Source organism: Ceratotherium simum, chromosome 19 (genome assembly GCF_057802395.1).
Source record: "Ceratotherium simum simum isolate JZ-2026a chromosome 19, ASM5780239v1, whole genome shotgun sequence".
NCBI lineage: Eukaryota > Metazoa > Chordata > Mammalia > Perissodactyla > Rhinocerotidae > Ceratotherium > Ceratotherium simum.
The window spans coordinates 1,871,043-1,885,007 of NC_141918.1; the positions used below are offsets into that span (position 1 = coordinate 1,871,043).

The 13,965-nt window shown below is 51.1% G+C and overlaps 1 protein-coding gene across 3 annotated transcripts in view; it reads right to left on the bottom strand.

The window, feature by feature from the left end:
• COL12A1 (collagen type XII alpha 1 chain) overlaps positions 1-7,516 on the bottom strand; it is a 114,372-nt gene extending 106,856 nt beyond the window's left edge. The window contains exons 1-2 of one of the 3 annotated variants that reach the window (XM_087443784.1): positions 7,421-7,516; positions 6,675-6,774 (exon numbers count right to left, since the gene is read on the bottom strand). The gene's annotated coding sequence lies outside the window, so the exon portion shown is untranslated. Of the gene's footprint in view, positions 1-1,733; positions 2,235-6,674; positions 6,775-7,420 lie in introns of those variants that run through there. The other 2 variants (XM_087443785.1, XM_087443783.1) reach the window with 2 other exon arrangements.
• Positions 7,517-13,965: the final 6,449 nt, after the last annotated feature.

A 13,965-nucleotide genomic window follows, 5' to 3' on the forward strand; every position in this document is an offset into this window, starting at 1 on the left:
AGGCGTGCCAAATTGCCCGGAGCTCCTTTTTATGAAGCCAAGATTAAAATTTTGGCGCTGCTCTGGGCATCCAAGGGGCTCTCGCCATTTCTTGCTTCCTAATCAACAACTGTTTGACGTTCTAACCTCTCCTACATCAGTGAAAAGCAAGAGGTGAGACTGGCCCATTGTTCCCGTCATCTGGCCTTAACTTTGCTATAATAATTTCCAACTCAGTTGGCAGTCGTGCTCGAGAAAAGTTAAAGGCTGACAATCGACCCACGGAAAACCTGTGCGGAGATTTTTTTTTAAGCCGCTGAACTCGTCACAAAAACCCGAGCAGTACAAGCGCTTTGTCTGTGTCCAGAGCGCCACCTATCGGCGGCTCGGCTCAGCGGCAGGAATGGACGGCGCAGAGTCGGGGTATCCGAACGTACAGTCAGTTCAGCCAGCCAGCCAGGCGTTCTGTCCATATGTTTAAAAAAAACAAGTTTTCTCTCCTTTTAGCCAAAACATTTCTGAATGCTTAGGAACACGTCACTGAGTATTCTCAGACATGAATGTCTGAAAGCGGCCGCCCCTACGTGGCAGCGAGGATTCCCTCCCTTCACCCTCATGAATGAAAAGGAGTCGGTCGCGGAGGGGTTGGGGGAGGGTCTTAGGGGATTGTCCGCTTCTGCCAACTCGCTCCCTCCTCCACCCTACTGGATGGGGCCAATTTCTTAGCTCCCGCGTCGAGTTAAAAAGGGAAATTACCCCTCCCCCCCACACCACGGGGTCCCTCCAGACCCTGTGCGCGGCGCATACCTCCTCTCCTACCCACCCCGACCTTGGCATTGGTTAGCCAAGGGCGAGGTCAGCGCTCATTTCCTTTCTTGCTCCATCCCTCCCCACGCTCCAGCATACTTTAGAAGGCCACATAGTCTGGGTTGAGGTTTCGGGGAGGGGGTCCCGGAAAGCCCGAGGGTCCCTGAAGATGCTCGCTTTGGGGTACCTCTTCTGCTCCCTGGCTACAGGTCCCCGCTCGGTAAATGAACCCGGGGCCTCACGCTCTCTGATCCCTACACTCTCTAGGATTTGGGATGGAAACTGTCTCAGAAGTTCCACGAACCCCGAGGAGGGCCTCGACCAATGCGCTCGGGAAGAGATCGGAAGAGTGAGCTTTCTCCAAAAGCTGGGGATAGTCAGCCAAGGCTGAGTACCCTAGAGCTGGACAAACCCACCATCTCGGATGCTTTCAAAAGCAGAAGAAGGAGCCAGAACACTCGACCAGGAATCTGTCTCGAGATGCCACACACACCCGCGCAGCCTCGACGAGCTACAGAGCACTCAGCCGGCGCCCCAAAGAATGTCGCACCGTGCGTCACTCACATACCTCCCCAGCGCCGGGCGCAGGACTGCATCCCCGCGCAAAGCTACACCGCGCTGTCCTGAGGCCGAGTGGCCATGGAACAGGGCGCACCCTCCACTGAAATCGACAGCATCTGCAGATGAAATTCCTCTACGAACAGAAACACTGAACACAGCTGCCCTGCATCCGCTCTCAGGAAAAGCTAAATTCTTTCTCCCTCAACGATACAAATCAATCAAAAAACCCCAGGGTACCCGGCAAATCTCAGGCACATCTGCACGCTTATAAGTCCAAACGGTCCTTGCCCTGAGCCTCAATGGGTTAGGGCGGAGCAAGGCACAGGCTAGAAGCAAGTTTCCCCAGTTATCTTCGGGGAGGGAAAGGGGCTGGCAGCCGGACTGACCTGAGCGGCTGTGACCGAGGGGCGGCGGCGGCGGCAGCGGCTTCCCGGCGTCGAAGAGGCCGACGCCCGGTGTGACCCCGCACGCCCGGGCTCTTGGCGCTGCGCTCCGGCAGCACCTGGCGGCCGCCGGGAGGTGGGCAGCGGCGGGGCCCCCGGGGTGGAGGAGGAGGAGGAGGAGGATCCCGCGAGCAGCGGCGGGCGCGGCAGGACGGGCGGGGACGGCGGGGCCCGCGGCAGCCGGCGCGCGGACGCGTCTGGGGCGGCTCGCCCTGGTCGAGTGAGAAGAGGCTCCGCGCCGCGGGCTACTTAATAGAGGGCTGTTCCCAGCTCTCAGTTTACTCGGTTACGAAACGCCTGAGAAGGTGGATGGCTGCCACGGAGTGATGTATGCTCCTCCGGCGGTGAAGGAGGTCTACTTTTGGGAACGTGTGCATACTTCGAGCATTCCTTCGGCGTGAGGTGGCGATCGCCGTAGTAGCAGCGCCCCGCCGGGGAGGGGGAAGGGGATGCGGGGGCGGGGGGAGCGGGGAGGAGGGCGGCCACAGCCGGGTAACTGCCAACGGAAGCCGCGCACTCCCCGCGTGGGACGGGCTGGGGAGCTCGGGTTTCCCTATCCGTGCGATTTTCTATAATGAATTGATTTTTCTAAATTAAGAACAATGCGAGGGAGGAAAGCGACTCTCATTTTCAGAACTGCAAGGATGTGTGACCGACCCCACCCCATCCTAACCCGATCCTCCATCATCACCACTTACACCTTCCTCCCCCTCTGTCCTGGGTGCACTTAAAATCGATTTGTAGGGTTTCCATTAACTAACTGTCTGTGCACGCGGCGCGCCTTCTGTCTTTTTCAATCTCTGAGCGGCGACTGGAAACCCAGGCAGCCGCCCTCGCGGGGCTCAGCGCTGAGATAGCTTTCCCAGTCCTGTCTCTCTCCCCTGAGGCTTCGGAACGGAACTGGGAAGCTTAACTCGAGCCGAGAGAGAGGGCGAGGAACGCTATGAAACCTAGGGGTGCTCAGACCAGGAAGCTGCTCAGGGACAAGTGTCATCCACTGGAGAAATTTCTCACCTGGGTCAAAGCAAAATCTGGCCCGGATGGAGGCTTGGGACCGAAAGGTCTGCCCTTAAAACCCCGCGGGGTCAAGGCGACAAAGGGGAGTGAGTTTCCCCCCACTGCTGGGGAGATGGAGGCCAAATGTGGGGTTGAGCTTCTGCCAGCATCATGTCCTCTTTTTGCCGCCCCTCCCCCTTCTGCTCCACACCTCGGCCCTGAGCCGGGAGCCTGGCACTCAGGGTTGCCAAATTGTACCAGGCGCACGGGAGGAAGCGCGGGGCTCTTACTGTGGCATCAGAAAAGGCTCCAGGAGAAGTTCAGATTACCCGCGTCTGTGAGCTCAGCACAAGCCCAGGGCTTTTGGCCTTTTGAAGCCCAGGGGTTACCCCTGCAAGGTTGAGCGCCGCGGGATGGAGGAGGAGGCGCGGAGAAGAGAGCAGAAGCGGCGTCCCTGGAATTGACCTCCCGCAGCAGTAGAAGCAGAGATCTTGCTGCCAATGTAAACCTCTCTTCCCTATTTGATGTGACGTCTGCTAATTTGGCCTTTCCTCCACCAGGCGCGATAGCCTCCGAACTTCCCTTTAGAATGACAAGAACTTGGAGTGCGGCCCCCTGCACTCTGCCCCACGCACAGGCTGCCTCCAGCAAGAGCCAGAGAAAGCAAGAAAGAAGACTGGAAGGAGAAAAATGGGAATCTCCACCTCTGCACATTCCCCAAGTACACACGGCCCGCTCCAGCTGGGCAGCTCGCACAAAGAGCCCACAGAGGCGCAGTGCAGAGGCCTTTTCCCCTTCAGATGTTCACAGCCCCCCTGTCTGGCACAAACCTCCGGCGCGCGAGCGCGTCCTGAGCGTGAATCACCCCACGTGCACAATCAGCTCGCTTTCATCACCCGGGTACCAGTGAGCCCCTGTCCCCAGCCTGTGGAGAGCCGGCATCCGCAGCCAGGCCAGCCCTTCACCCGCACCCCGACTCTACTCCCCTCGCACAGACGCACGCGGGCGGGTGGCAGCCTCAAGGACAGAGCTGAGGGCAGAGAAGTCCCGGCAGCGGCCCTCCGGGCGCCCAGTCGTGCTGCGCCACACCCGCGGACGCCCTGGCAGGCTTCGCGGCCTAGAACGGCCAGGGACGCCCCTGGGAACCCGACCCCCGTCGTCTAGAGAGGAAAATTGCTGCCTTGCATGTCAGCCCAGGCTGACTAGGGTTTGCATTTCGCCCAGGTGGCGTGTGTGTGCGTGTGTGTGTGTGTGTGTGATAGCGATATTGTTGACTAGGGAACAGTGTAACTCTGGGTGCTGATATTCTTGGTTTAAAAAGAGTTCTCTCCTGTTGATTTGGCTCGGAGCTGCAAATGCATCTATCAGCCCGGGATTCGAGCGGTCAGTGGCCCTCCGGGAGACGGGGGCGGCGGCAGGCCTCCTCTTCTGAGGCTGGAGGCCGCAGACTGGGTGGAAGCGGCCTCTGCCCCCTCGAGGGCTCACTTTGCGCCGCTCTCCACGCAGAGCGGCGTGTCCGGGACCCGCGTGGCCATCCTCTCTTATTCCAGGCATTCTCGCTCGCATACTTAGATTTAATGCATTTGAAAATAGTTGCCGCAAAGGAGTGTAGGTAACATAAACCACCGGCCGCAAACGCCCTCTCTCCCTCAGAAAATGGATCCCTACGCAAAACTTCCAGAGTAGGATGAGAGCAGGAAGGAAGGGACAGCCGGGGTGGGGAGTACACAGACGCACGTCCACAAGCTAGTCCAAGCACACCCGTTCCCAGAGGGCACGAGTGCAACTCGGATGCATCCAAAGGGGCGCCTCGGGGCCTCCCCGCATGACGTTTGCGCTGTTCGGCCTCCAGACCCCGTCGCTGGACTCCCAGTAGAGTAAGCGGACAAACGGATGAAAAGTGTGTACACCTCCTCCGACCTGTGCCCTTCAGTAGTGCGTCCAGTTCGTAATACCCCTTGGAATCGGTTAATGTTTGCAACAAATTGAAGGTATTTATCGACTGAAGCAGAGCCGGTTGTGTTTACGTACTCAGTTTGGTTGCTTTCTGTGGCTTTTATTCCTCAGGTGATAACCCAGTACCCCCCTCTCCTCACTTCCCTTACCCTCTTCTGCTCCCACCTCTTCTCCCTCCGACTCCGGGGTTCCCGGCGGCTCCGGAGCTTCGGATTTCTTGTTCGACAGCGCGATCTAGCGGTCAGCGCGAGCCCTGGCGTCGCGCTCAAAGGCACAGAACCTAGAGCCTGGAAGCTGACAGTTTTAGGGGAGCTTTTGAAAAATGTGTCATTCGTCTGTCTGATCCCCAGGACTGACTGAGAGGCGACAGGATGGAACGAGTGGGAGGTGGCATAAACTTTCTTTGTGCCCGTTAATTAGCTGCCTATAGAAATTCTTGCCCTAAGGCTGCTGCAGGGTTCTGGTTAGGGGTAGACAAAGGCGCCAATTTCAGGAAGAAGTTCACATGACAGCGCCGCCCTTAACTTCCCCTCGTTGATTTGCTTGGGGTTAACTTAGCCAGGGTTCCAGGCGACAGGTGAGAGTTTCCATTGCAAGTTCTTGCTGGGGCACCTTGTGGGGGAGGGAGAGAGAAACCTGGGCTGAACGTGCACCGATCACCCAGCTCCTGGGCTGCGCGGGGCCGTACCCAGAGTGAACTTGGAGAGTCTTGGGTGAAGAAAGCCCTCACAGCCCTTTGAGAGGAGGGTGTGAAGACAGGAGGCAGTGCTCCACCTGCATGATTCTCCCCGGCAGAGAGGCAGTGACCAGCAAGGGTCAGAAACAATGAGTCTGAATCCCCTCCTTCAGATCCCTGCGCCCTACGCAAGTCGAAAGGCGTTTAATGAGACCTTCTATGGGCCAGTACAGTGCCAAGCCCAGAGCAGCGGATATAAAGATAACTAAGATGACGTCTTGCCCTCAAACTCTGTCAAGGAACACCTGGGGCACCGGAAGCAACTTCGCGTGGCCCACTTACGTCTCCCAAGAGATGATGTCTTCAAAATGTTTTAAGTTGCAAGTGGTAGACGACTCCCTCTCTGGACCCCCAGAGCCAAGGATGCGAGACCAAAGCCACCCCTAATGGGCGCAAGAGGGTGTCCTGCATTCCTGCCTTCTTGAGGGTCCTGCTTCTTCACAAAGGGCTATTTCAGTGACGCCCACGGGGCTTTCGCGCTTCACCCAGACCTTCTCACGCGCCAGAGACAACCTCCCCACCAGAGGGGCGCAGTGTTGGAGCAGAAAACAGTAGCTGCCCCGTGCTCCTCCTGCCACACCAGGCGGCCAGCTCCAGCCTCGTGTGACCTCAAGAAGTCCTGGCTGCATGGAAAGCTATGAAGCTTCAAAACACACCGCATCCGAGTAAAATACCTTCTTAGGAAAAACGCTTCCATTCAATCAAAGTCAAGTGCTGCTGGGAGTTGATTATTCAGTTAGCTCTGACCTCCTTAAGCAAAGTGTAAAAGATAAAAGGAAATAAATGTACTTAAGAGTTAAGATAGCACCCTCTGGCACTTCCTCCATTGTTTCTGTAAGATTCGGCACTGTTCACGTCATCGTTACCACCGCGGGAGACTTGGAAGCTGCTGATTTTGTAACTAGCAGAGTAGCACACGGTCCACAATTTCTAGTCGGGCCACTGCTCTGAGTGTCAGCAGTAGGTATGTGTACACTGGCATACACTTTCAGGTTAGTGGAAAATGTGAAAAATCTTGGGAATTCATTTCTCAAGATTTGCTTTTGACCTTCAAACTGACCACGTAGCAGACTGAAATGCAATGATGATGCAATCGTAGTCAAGAGAGGTTTCGTTGGTCTCGGCTGGAGCCCCTGTATAGGATGAAGTGTGACCAGACCAAGGCTCCACTTGAGAATGCACTTTTATACACTTACTAATTCATTCAGCTGCATTATGGAGCACTGACATCCTGGTGTTCAAAGCCGACAAGATCCTCTACTTTGGAATCTCCTAATCCAGTGTGGAATGCGCCCTCTGGTGGAGAAGAGGAAAAAGATGGCCGTTATCTAATCAGACTCATCGTTCAATCCATTTTACCTGGAGCATCCATTCAGCAAATGCTGTTCCTCTAGTCATAATGCTCACTAGGAAAGGTGGGAGTTTGTTTTTTTTAAAGGCAAATCAAAGGAAGCCCTGTCCATAAGAAACTTAAATGTAGTAACAGAGACCAGAAATAAACATAAGTGAAAGTCAAATGTTTCAAGAGCAGTGTGGAGACAGTGTGTAACTGAAAGTCGAAAGACCAATGTTAAAAATAATTTGGGAGGAAATACATGGTATATAGAAACAGGATAAATGACATCACAGGAAGCAATCAGCTTAATCCACCATTCAGAACATTCCACAGGAAAAATAATTTCTCCACAAAACAATTTCTCTGTAAACCAATCTCTCCACAAACCAATGACAAGAAAAAAGGGCAGAAAGAGTAGATGTTATGAAAAAATATTTAGGACCCAAAACAGCCAAATAATAATAATAGCAATAATAATAGTTGTCAAGAACTGTGAAGGGTCTGAAATTTTATCCTGCTTTGCAAGGTAACAAGTTAATCGGCTACCATCTCATGGCTGCTGGCAGAACACACAAGGAACCAGAGACAAAGGACTGCATTACTCACAGCGACAGCAGTAGCCAGAGTATCATTGCTTTCTCTGGTTCCCCAATCCCCAGTTCCCACAGGGTGTTGCAAAGGTGCCTGGTGACCCTTGCACACACAGTGGGTTACATTACAGGGACGGAATCTGAGCTTGGGGAACCTTTTATAAGGGCAGTAAGCCTGCCTGACTTTTGCCCTGAAAGGAGACATTATCTTTGTTATACTGGACAGTAAACAAACTTGCCCTTTGCTCTGGAGGGAGAAATTATCTGTCTTCCAAGGCTGCTAGTATACAAACACCCTAGAAGAGATGATCTGGAACAAAAGCATGCTCAAAAGACATGCAGGACCGTGAGAGACCGTGGAGAGAGCAGTGGAGAAGGGTCTCCCAACAACAAGAATTGTCAGGAGTTCACGGGAGGAGCCCGCACTGTGTGTTGAAGTGGTCCCTGAAGAATTCCTAGCCGAGGAAGGCTTTAAAGGACTAGGAGTGAGCGTTCCAAGAACAAGATTCAAAATGAGAAGTTGAAAAATAGCAGAGGACAGGAAATGTCTTGGGCAATAAATAAAGCAGAAGCTTGTGAACACAACTGGAATTGTGGTAGAACTTGGAAGCAGCTGAGGTTCTGGAATTTAACCTTCTAAATATAATAATATACAGAGTGTAGTCCAGACACTGCACAAGCCATTTTACATACATCAGTCCATGGTACTGAACTTCTATCGCTTTGCTATAGATAAAGAACTGAGGCTCAGAGCAGTCAGCTGATTTCCTAGTAAGTTTTGGAACCAGGATCTGAACTCAGAGCTCTCTGACATGTAAGTCCATGGTCTTTCCATTATGTTAAAATAAATGCTTGCTAAACCAAAAAATGATAAAAATCTTGTTGTAAAAAAGCCTAATCTGGCAATGGAGCTCACAGTAACTGAGAAGACAGCCTGCAGGCAAGGAGCCTGGGAGAGACCTGTGCCATCCAGGAGGAGATGCAGAGGGTCTGGATGCAAAGCGGAGGATGGCTGCCTTAGGGAAGTCTGGACCCGGAGATGACCTCTGACGACCCGGCAGTCACACGACTGCAAGACTGACGGTGCCACGGGGAAAATCAGGGAAGTGCAGCAGACAAGCTAGTACTAGGGGAACATGACACATGGCTTTAGATGTGCCTTGTATATGATCAAAATCCTTGGGGGTTTTTTCCTAATAAAAAAAGTTTATTGGCAACTTTCTACTATATTAATAAAATTAAAATAGTATCTCAGATTCAAATACAGATTTTTTTTATAGAGAGAGAGATGTATCCTTTTTTTCTCAGGATTTTGCACACTGAAAAACTTGCCAAGAGGCACATTTGTGCTGTCGCCATAGGCAGTGTTAACAGCGAGAAGGCCGGCACTGTTCCTTGGCTCTCCCACCAGCTCGTTCGTGGGCGGCGAGGACGTAACACTGCACAGACACAACAAGCCTCTGGGAAACGCCCAGGCACTGCATCCTCCGCCGTCTGTGTGCCGCCTGGCGCTGGACTCCCGAGCCTGGGACCTCAAGTCCTCACTGTGTTGACAGGGAGACAATCATTTCAAAGTCACACACACGGTCTAGTTTTTCAGAAAAAAAAAAAGTGTAGTTTTGTTTATAGAAAGGCTTCTTTTCTTTTATCTTTGTTTTTTTCCTGGTGGCAATAACTTTTGAACAAAACCACTAACTGCCCCCAAAATAAAAGATTCTGATCTCTGTTGTTAAGAACGCCTAAGGCCGTGTGTACAACAGAAGTAGTTAGAAAGGCAAGTAGTGAGGATCTGTTTACATTTTCACTAACACTTTTGAAATGAAGCCTATGGGCTGGCCCGTGGCTTAGCGGTTAAGTGCACGCGCTCCGCTGCTGGGCACCGGGTTCGGAACCCGGGCGCACCGACGCCCCACTTCTCCGGCCATGCTGAGGCCGCGTCCCACACACAGCAACTAGAAGGACGTGCAACTGTGACATACAACTATCTACTGGGGCTTTGGGGGGGGAGGGGAAAAAAGGAGGAGGATTGGCAATAGATGTTGGCTCAGGGCCGGTCTTCCTCAGCAAAAAGAGGAGGATTGGCATGGATATTAGCTCAGGGCTCATCTTCCTCACAAAAAGAAATGAAGCCTGTGGCTTTACCATTTTCATTACACCTATGAAAATGAGTTTGAAGTGTCTGGTCTTGCATTTTCTAGCAGTGCCTGGAGCACAGGCGGATTTGGACGCTGGAGCCGAGGGCCTCCAGGAGGCGGTGTCGCGGGGCTCTGCCTCTGCCGCGCGCTCCTGCCGGGGTCTGACGGTGAGAGAGAGGCCCGCGGGGAGACAAGAACCCGACCACGCCTGACCCCAGGCGGAGCGCGGCGGCTGTGTGTTGGAAGCTGCCTGGATGCTTCCCAGGGCCAGCGAGGCCCGGCGCGCTGGGCTAGGCCGAGGCCCCCTGCCGGGCCTGCTGGGAGCCCAGTTGCCGCGGGAAGACTGCGAGGGGTCGTCCGGAACTGGCAGGTGAGAAGGACTAACCGCCTGGAGGCCTGGGCCCCAAATCAGTGGTTTAAATTTGGGTTCAGTCTTGCTGGCAGTAGTTAGGAAAATGATTGTGAGGAAAGCAGCGACCTGAGGGAAGGGCGATGGCCAGGGTCATGGGGTCGGCAAGTGGAGCAGCGGAACAGAGCCCAGGCTCGCCTGCTTCCCAGCCCTCCACAACTCCCACTCCAGGCTACACCCGGGGCAGTCCGGCTCCTCCTTGTCGCTGGCTTTCAAGTCTAAACCAGACCAAAGCGTGGTACAGTTTCACTCGCCAAAGGACACTCAAGATGCTATTTATTTCTCATTCTTATTAATGTTGATGCTAAAATATATATCCAAAGATGAGAAAAATTTGCTTGTTTTCTTCTGATGAAAATACCGATAATATTTTGTACTATATTTATACTTAACAGATTGGTTGAACACTTGCAGAGGAAGAAAGGAAACTGTATGGCAGGCCTCATCTAATGATGACAGGAACTATCACAGACTGATAGGACCAAAAAGGATCTTAGAAACCATGGAACCCGGTCTCTCATGTCACACTTAGCAAACCTGAGAAGCAGAGCTGGTGAGAGCTGGCTCAACGCCATGTTTCTACCAGCGGCGCCAGGACTGGAGTCCAACTGCAGCTGCCTGCTGGGTCTGCTTTCCACTATGCTGATCCCCTCTTCCTGGGCGTGTTGGAACTCCGTGCCTCGCTGTCTCAAGCAATGGAAGGTTGCCACCTATCACAATGTATCTGCATCTGCAATCTTTTAAAGTTAAAGCAAAACAAAACTTGCCACAGATGGGCAGGGGTGTATGTAACAAGATGTGCCTGGCCCTCCCAGCACTTATCAGTGCTAATAAGGAGAGCAGATGCCTCGGGGCCATTCGTGCCTGCTCCAGAGTGAGCCAGAGGGGGAGGGAGCTCGAGCGTCCACCTACTGCAGCCACTACATCAGCACCAGAGCAGTGTCCATGTGTTGTGAGTGCAGGTGACAGGACAGACCCAGCACAACAGACGCCTGTGCTCTGACAGGCAATGTCTGCCCTCTTCCCAAGACACCCCAGGAATCCATGAGAACATTGCTGCACCCACTTGTAATGGCTCCTCTCCTAAAAGTACCCACAACTGGCAGTGTGTTGCATCAGAGAAGTTCTGCTGCTAGCAGCAGAGAACAGAAATAACAGGGACTAAAACTCTCATGAAAGTCAAGGGGTGGGTAGTCCACAGCTGATGCAGTGGCTTTGTTCCATGGGGGCCTCAGACACCCGGGCTCCTTCCATCCATTACTCCACAAATGAGGCCTCTTTTTCAAGGTACCACATGGTCCAAGATGGCTGCTCCGGCTTAAGATCTGACATACAAATTTTATCCAGAAGGAAAAAGCAAAGAACAAAAAAAAAAGGTGGAGGGAGGGGTCACATGATAATCTTTTTTGTTTTCTGAGGAAGGTTTCCACAAGCTACTCTTTGGTGATTGTGATTATATCTCATTGGCCAGAAGTTAGTCACATGGCCACATCTAGCTGCAAAGGAGGCTTGACAATGTAATTTATCCTGGCCACTCCTGTGTCCACCTAAAACTCAAGGTTCTATTATTATGGAAGAAGGAGAGAAGGGATAAAGGAAAGAAGGAGATATTGCTACCACTGATGGATAGCAATCCAGTGGTAAATACCCACCTTTTGTGGATGTTGGTGCTGGGCACTTGGTAACTAAAAAGCAAGCTAAGCCAAGCCATATCCAAGGTGTCAAATAGTCCTGGTCACTGACATCAGATTGAACAAGACTTTAATTGAAATTTTGACTCTTTCCTCTCAGTCTGGAGAACTAGCTGCCAGAAGAATCTCCTTTGCACTATTGTCTTCAGAAACTCCTTAACTCCTATTAACTCCTGGCCCTCACACTTAGCATAATTTTGAGACTGGCTTTACTTGAAAGAAAAACCATCCTGTGAGCTAGACAGCCTATGGAAACAGCAGGTCCCCAGAGAACAATGGGGCCATGGAATCATTCTGGATGACATCATTGCAGAGACATGTGTTTTCCCTAGCGAGTCATTTACTCCATTAAAACTTCATTTCATCTTTCCTATCATAGAGGGCACTGAAAGGATTACAGTCTTTTTTATAAACAAACATTATGCTGGAATACAAAGAAGGCAAAAAAAATGCAGTTATAAATAGAAAGGGAGGAAAGGAAAATGTCCAGGAAAACGTAGGCGTGTTATAAATGACTATGATGGAACTTCTCTTGTGAAAAGATGCTTGTGCTTGTCTTAGAGACGACAGAAAAGTCACAGAAGGATGCCTATATGCCCTCAGAAATTAAGGCTCCTGCCAGCATCTCAGAACAACTTGAATCCCACACCAAGTTCATTGAAATGTCACTTGAGTGTTCTTGGACATATCACAGAAGCTGAACCTGAAGGGCACATCTTGGTCACATCTGAAACCTCACACTTTTGTTCTCTAGGTCTGAGATGGACTGTAGTGGGAAGAAATTTACGAAAGTGCCAGAGATTACCTACTCCAAAGTTGGTAGGACATTTTAAAGGGGCAGGAAAAGAGATTAAATGAATCTGAGAGGGGACACGTTCGTATGGTAGGTATAGAATAAAAGCCAAAAGAAGGTTTTAACAGAAGAGAATTAAAGAGAGGAAAAGCAGTTTAACAAATTGACCACATTAGGGGCCAGCCCTGTGGCATAGTGGTTGGGTTTGGCGCGTTCCACTTCGGCAGCTCGGGTTCGCATCCCGGGCGTGGACCTACACCACTCATTGGCCATGCTGTGGCGGCATCCCACATATAAAGTAGAGGAAGACTGGCACAGATGTTAGCTCAGGACTAGTCTTCCTCAGCAAAAAAAAAAAAAAAATTGACCAAATAAAAGAAGACATTTATGAAGCATATGTTGCACTTAACAGTACATCTCAACACAATACCCACAAGTTACCCATTTGATGCAGACACAGCTAATATTATTTCCTTGGCATTCCAGATGAAAAAAAAAATCTGATGTTTAAATAGGAGGTTATATGACTTGCTTAAAGCCACATGACTAGAAAGTGGCACAGCTAGTTCTCAAACCCAGATTCACCTCCACCACTGACAGAGGAGTGAAACGGGCTTCTTGCTCCCGTCTCCTTCCAGTGCGGTTGTCGGTCCTTTGCTATGTCTCTCCCCATCACAGCACTCTGCTCTTCCTGTCCTTGGCTGAGCCCGGGACTCAGACTCTCCACTTTCCATTCTCCATTCCCCATTCTCAGAATGGCTCTCCACACATAACACCTTGGGAAAGTGGTCTTGATATACCTTGATGGAATGATCCTACCAGACCAGCTTCCTGGGGACTTCGAATTCCTACAAAGTATTGTGGGGGGGAGGGTGGCACTGCAAAGAAGGAATTTCAAGTATTGTTATAACTAAAACAGTGGAGGAATTATTTGGGAGAAGAATGGGTCTTATTCAATATCATTCTACTCTGGTAACCAAAAAAAGCTAGACCCCAGCACACTTATCCCTTTATTTTTACACATTGGGTTTTTTTTAGTAACTTAGTAATATCTGGCAACTATAAAACCAAAAACCTAGTATGAATATACTTATGATATTCATTTTAAAAGCACTAATGGGGGCTGGTCTGGTGGCATAGTGGTTACACTAATGGGGGCCGGCCTGGTGGCGTAGTGGTTAAGTTCACAAGCTCCACTTCAGTGGCCCGGAGTTTGCAGATTTGAATCCCGGGCACGGACTTACACACGGCTCATCAAGCCATGCTGAGGTAGCGTCCCATATGCAAAATGGAGAAAGATGGGCACAGATGTTAGCTCAGGGCCAATCTTCTTCACCAAAAAAAAAAAAAAAGGCACTTATGAACTGAAAACTACGTATAATGCTGGTAGAAGTGTAAACTGGTACAATTGCTTTGGAAAAGGTTAGCATTTTACTATGACATTAAACACATACCGTATGATCCAGAAGCCCCAATCCTATATATTTACCCAAGAGAAATGAAAATATATGTCCATGTAAAGACCTATATGTG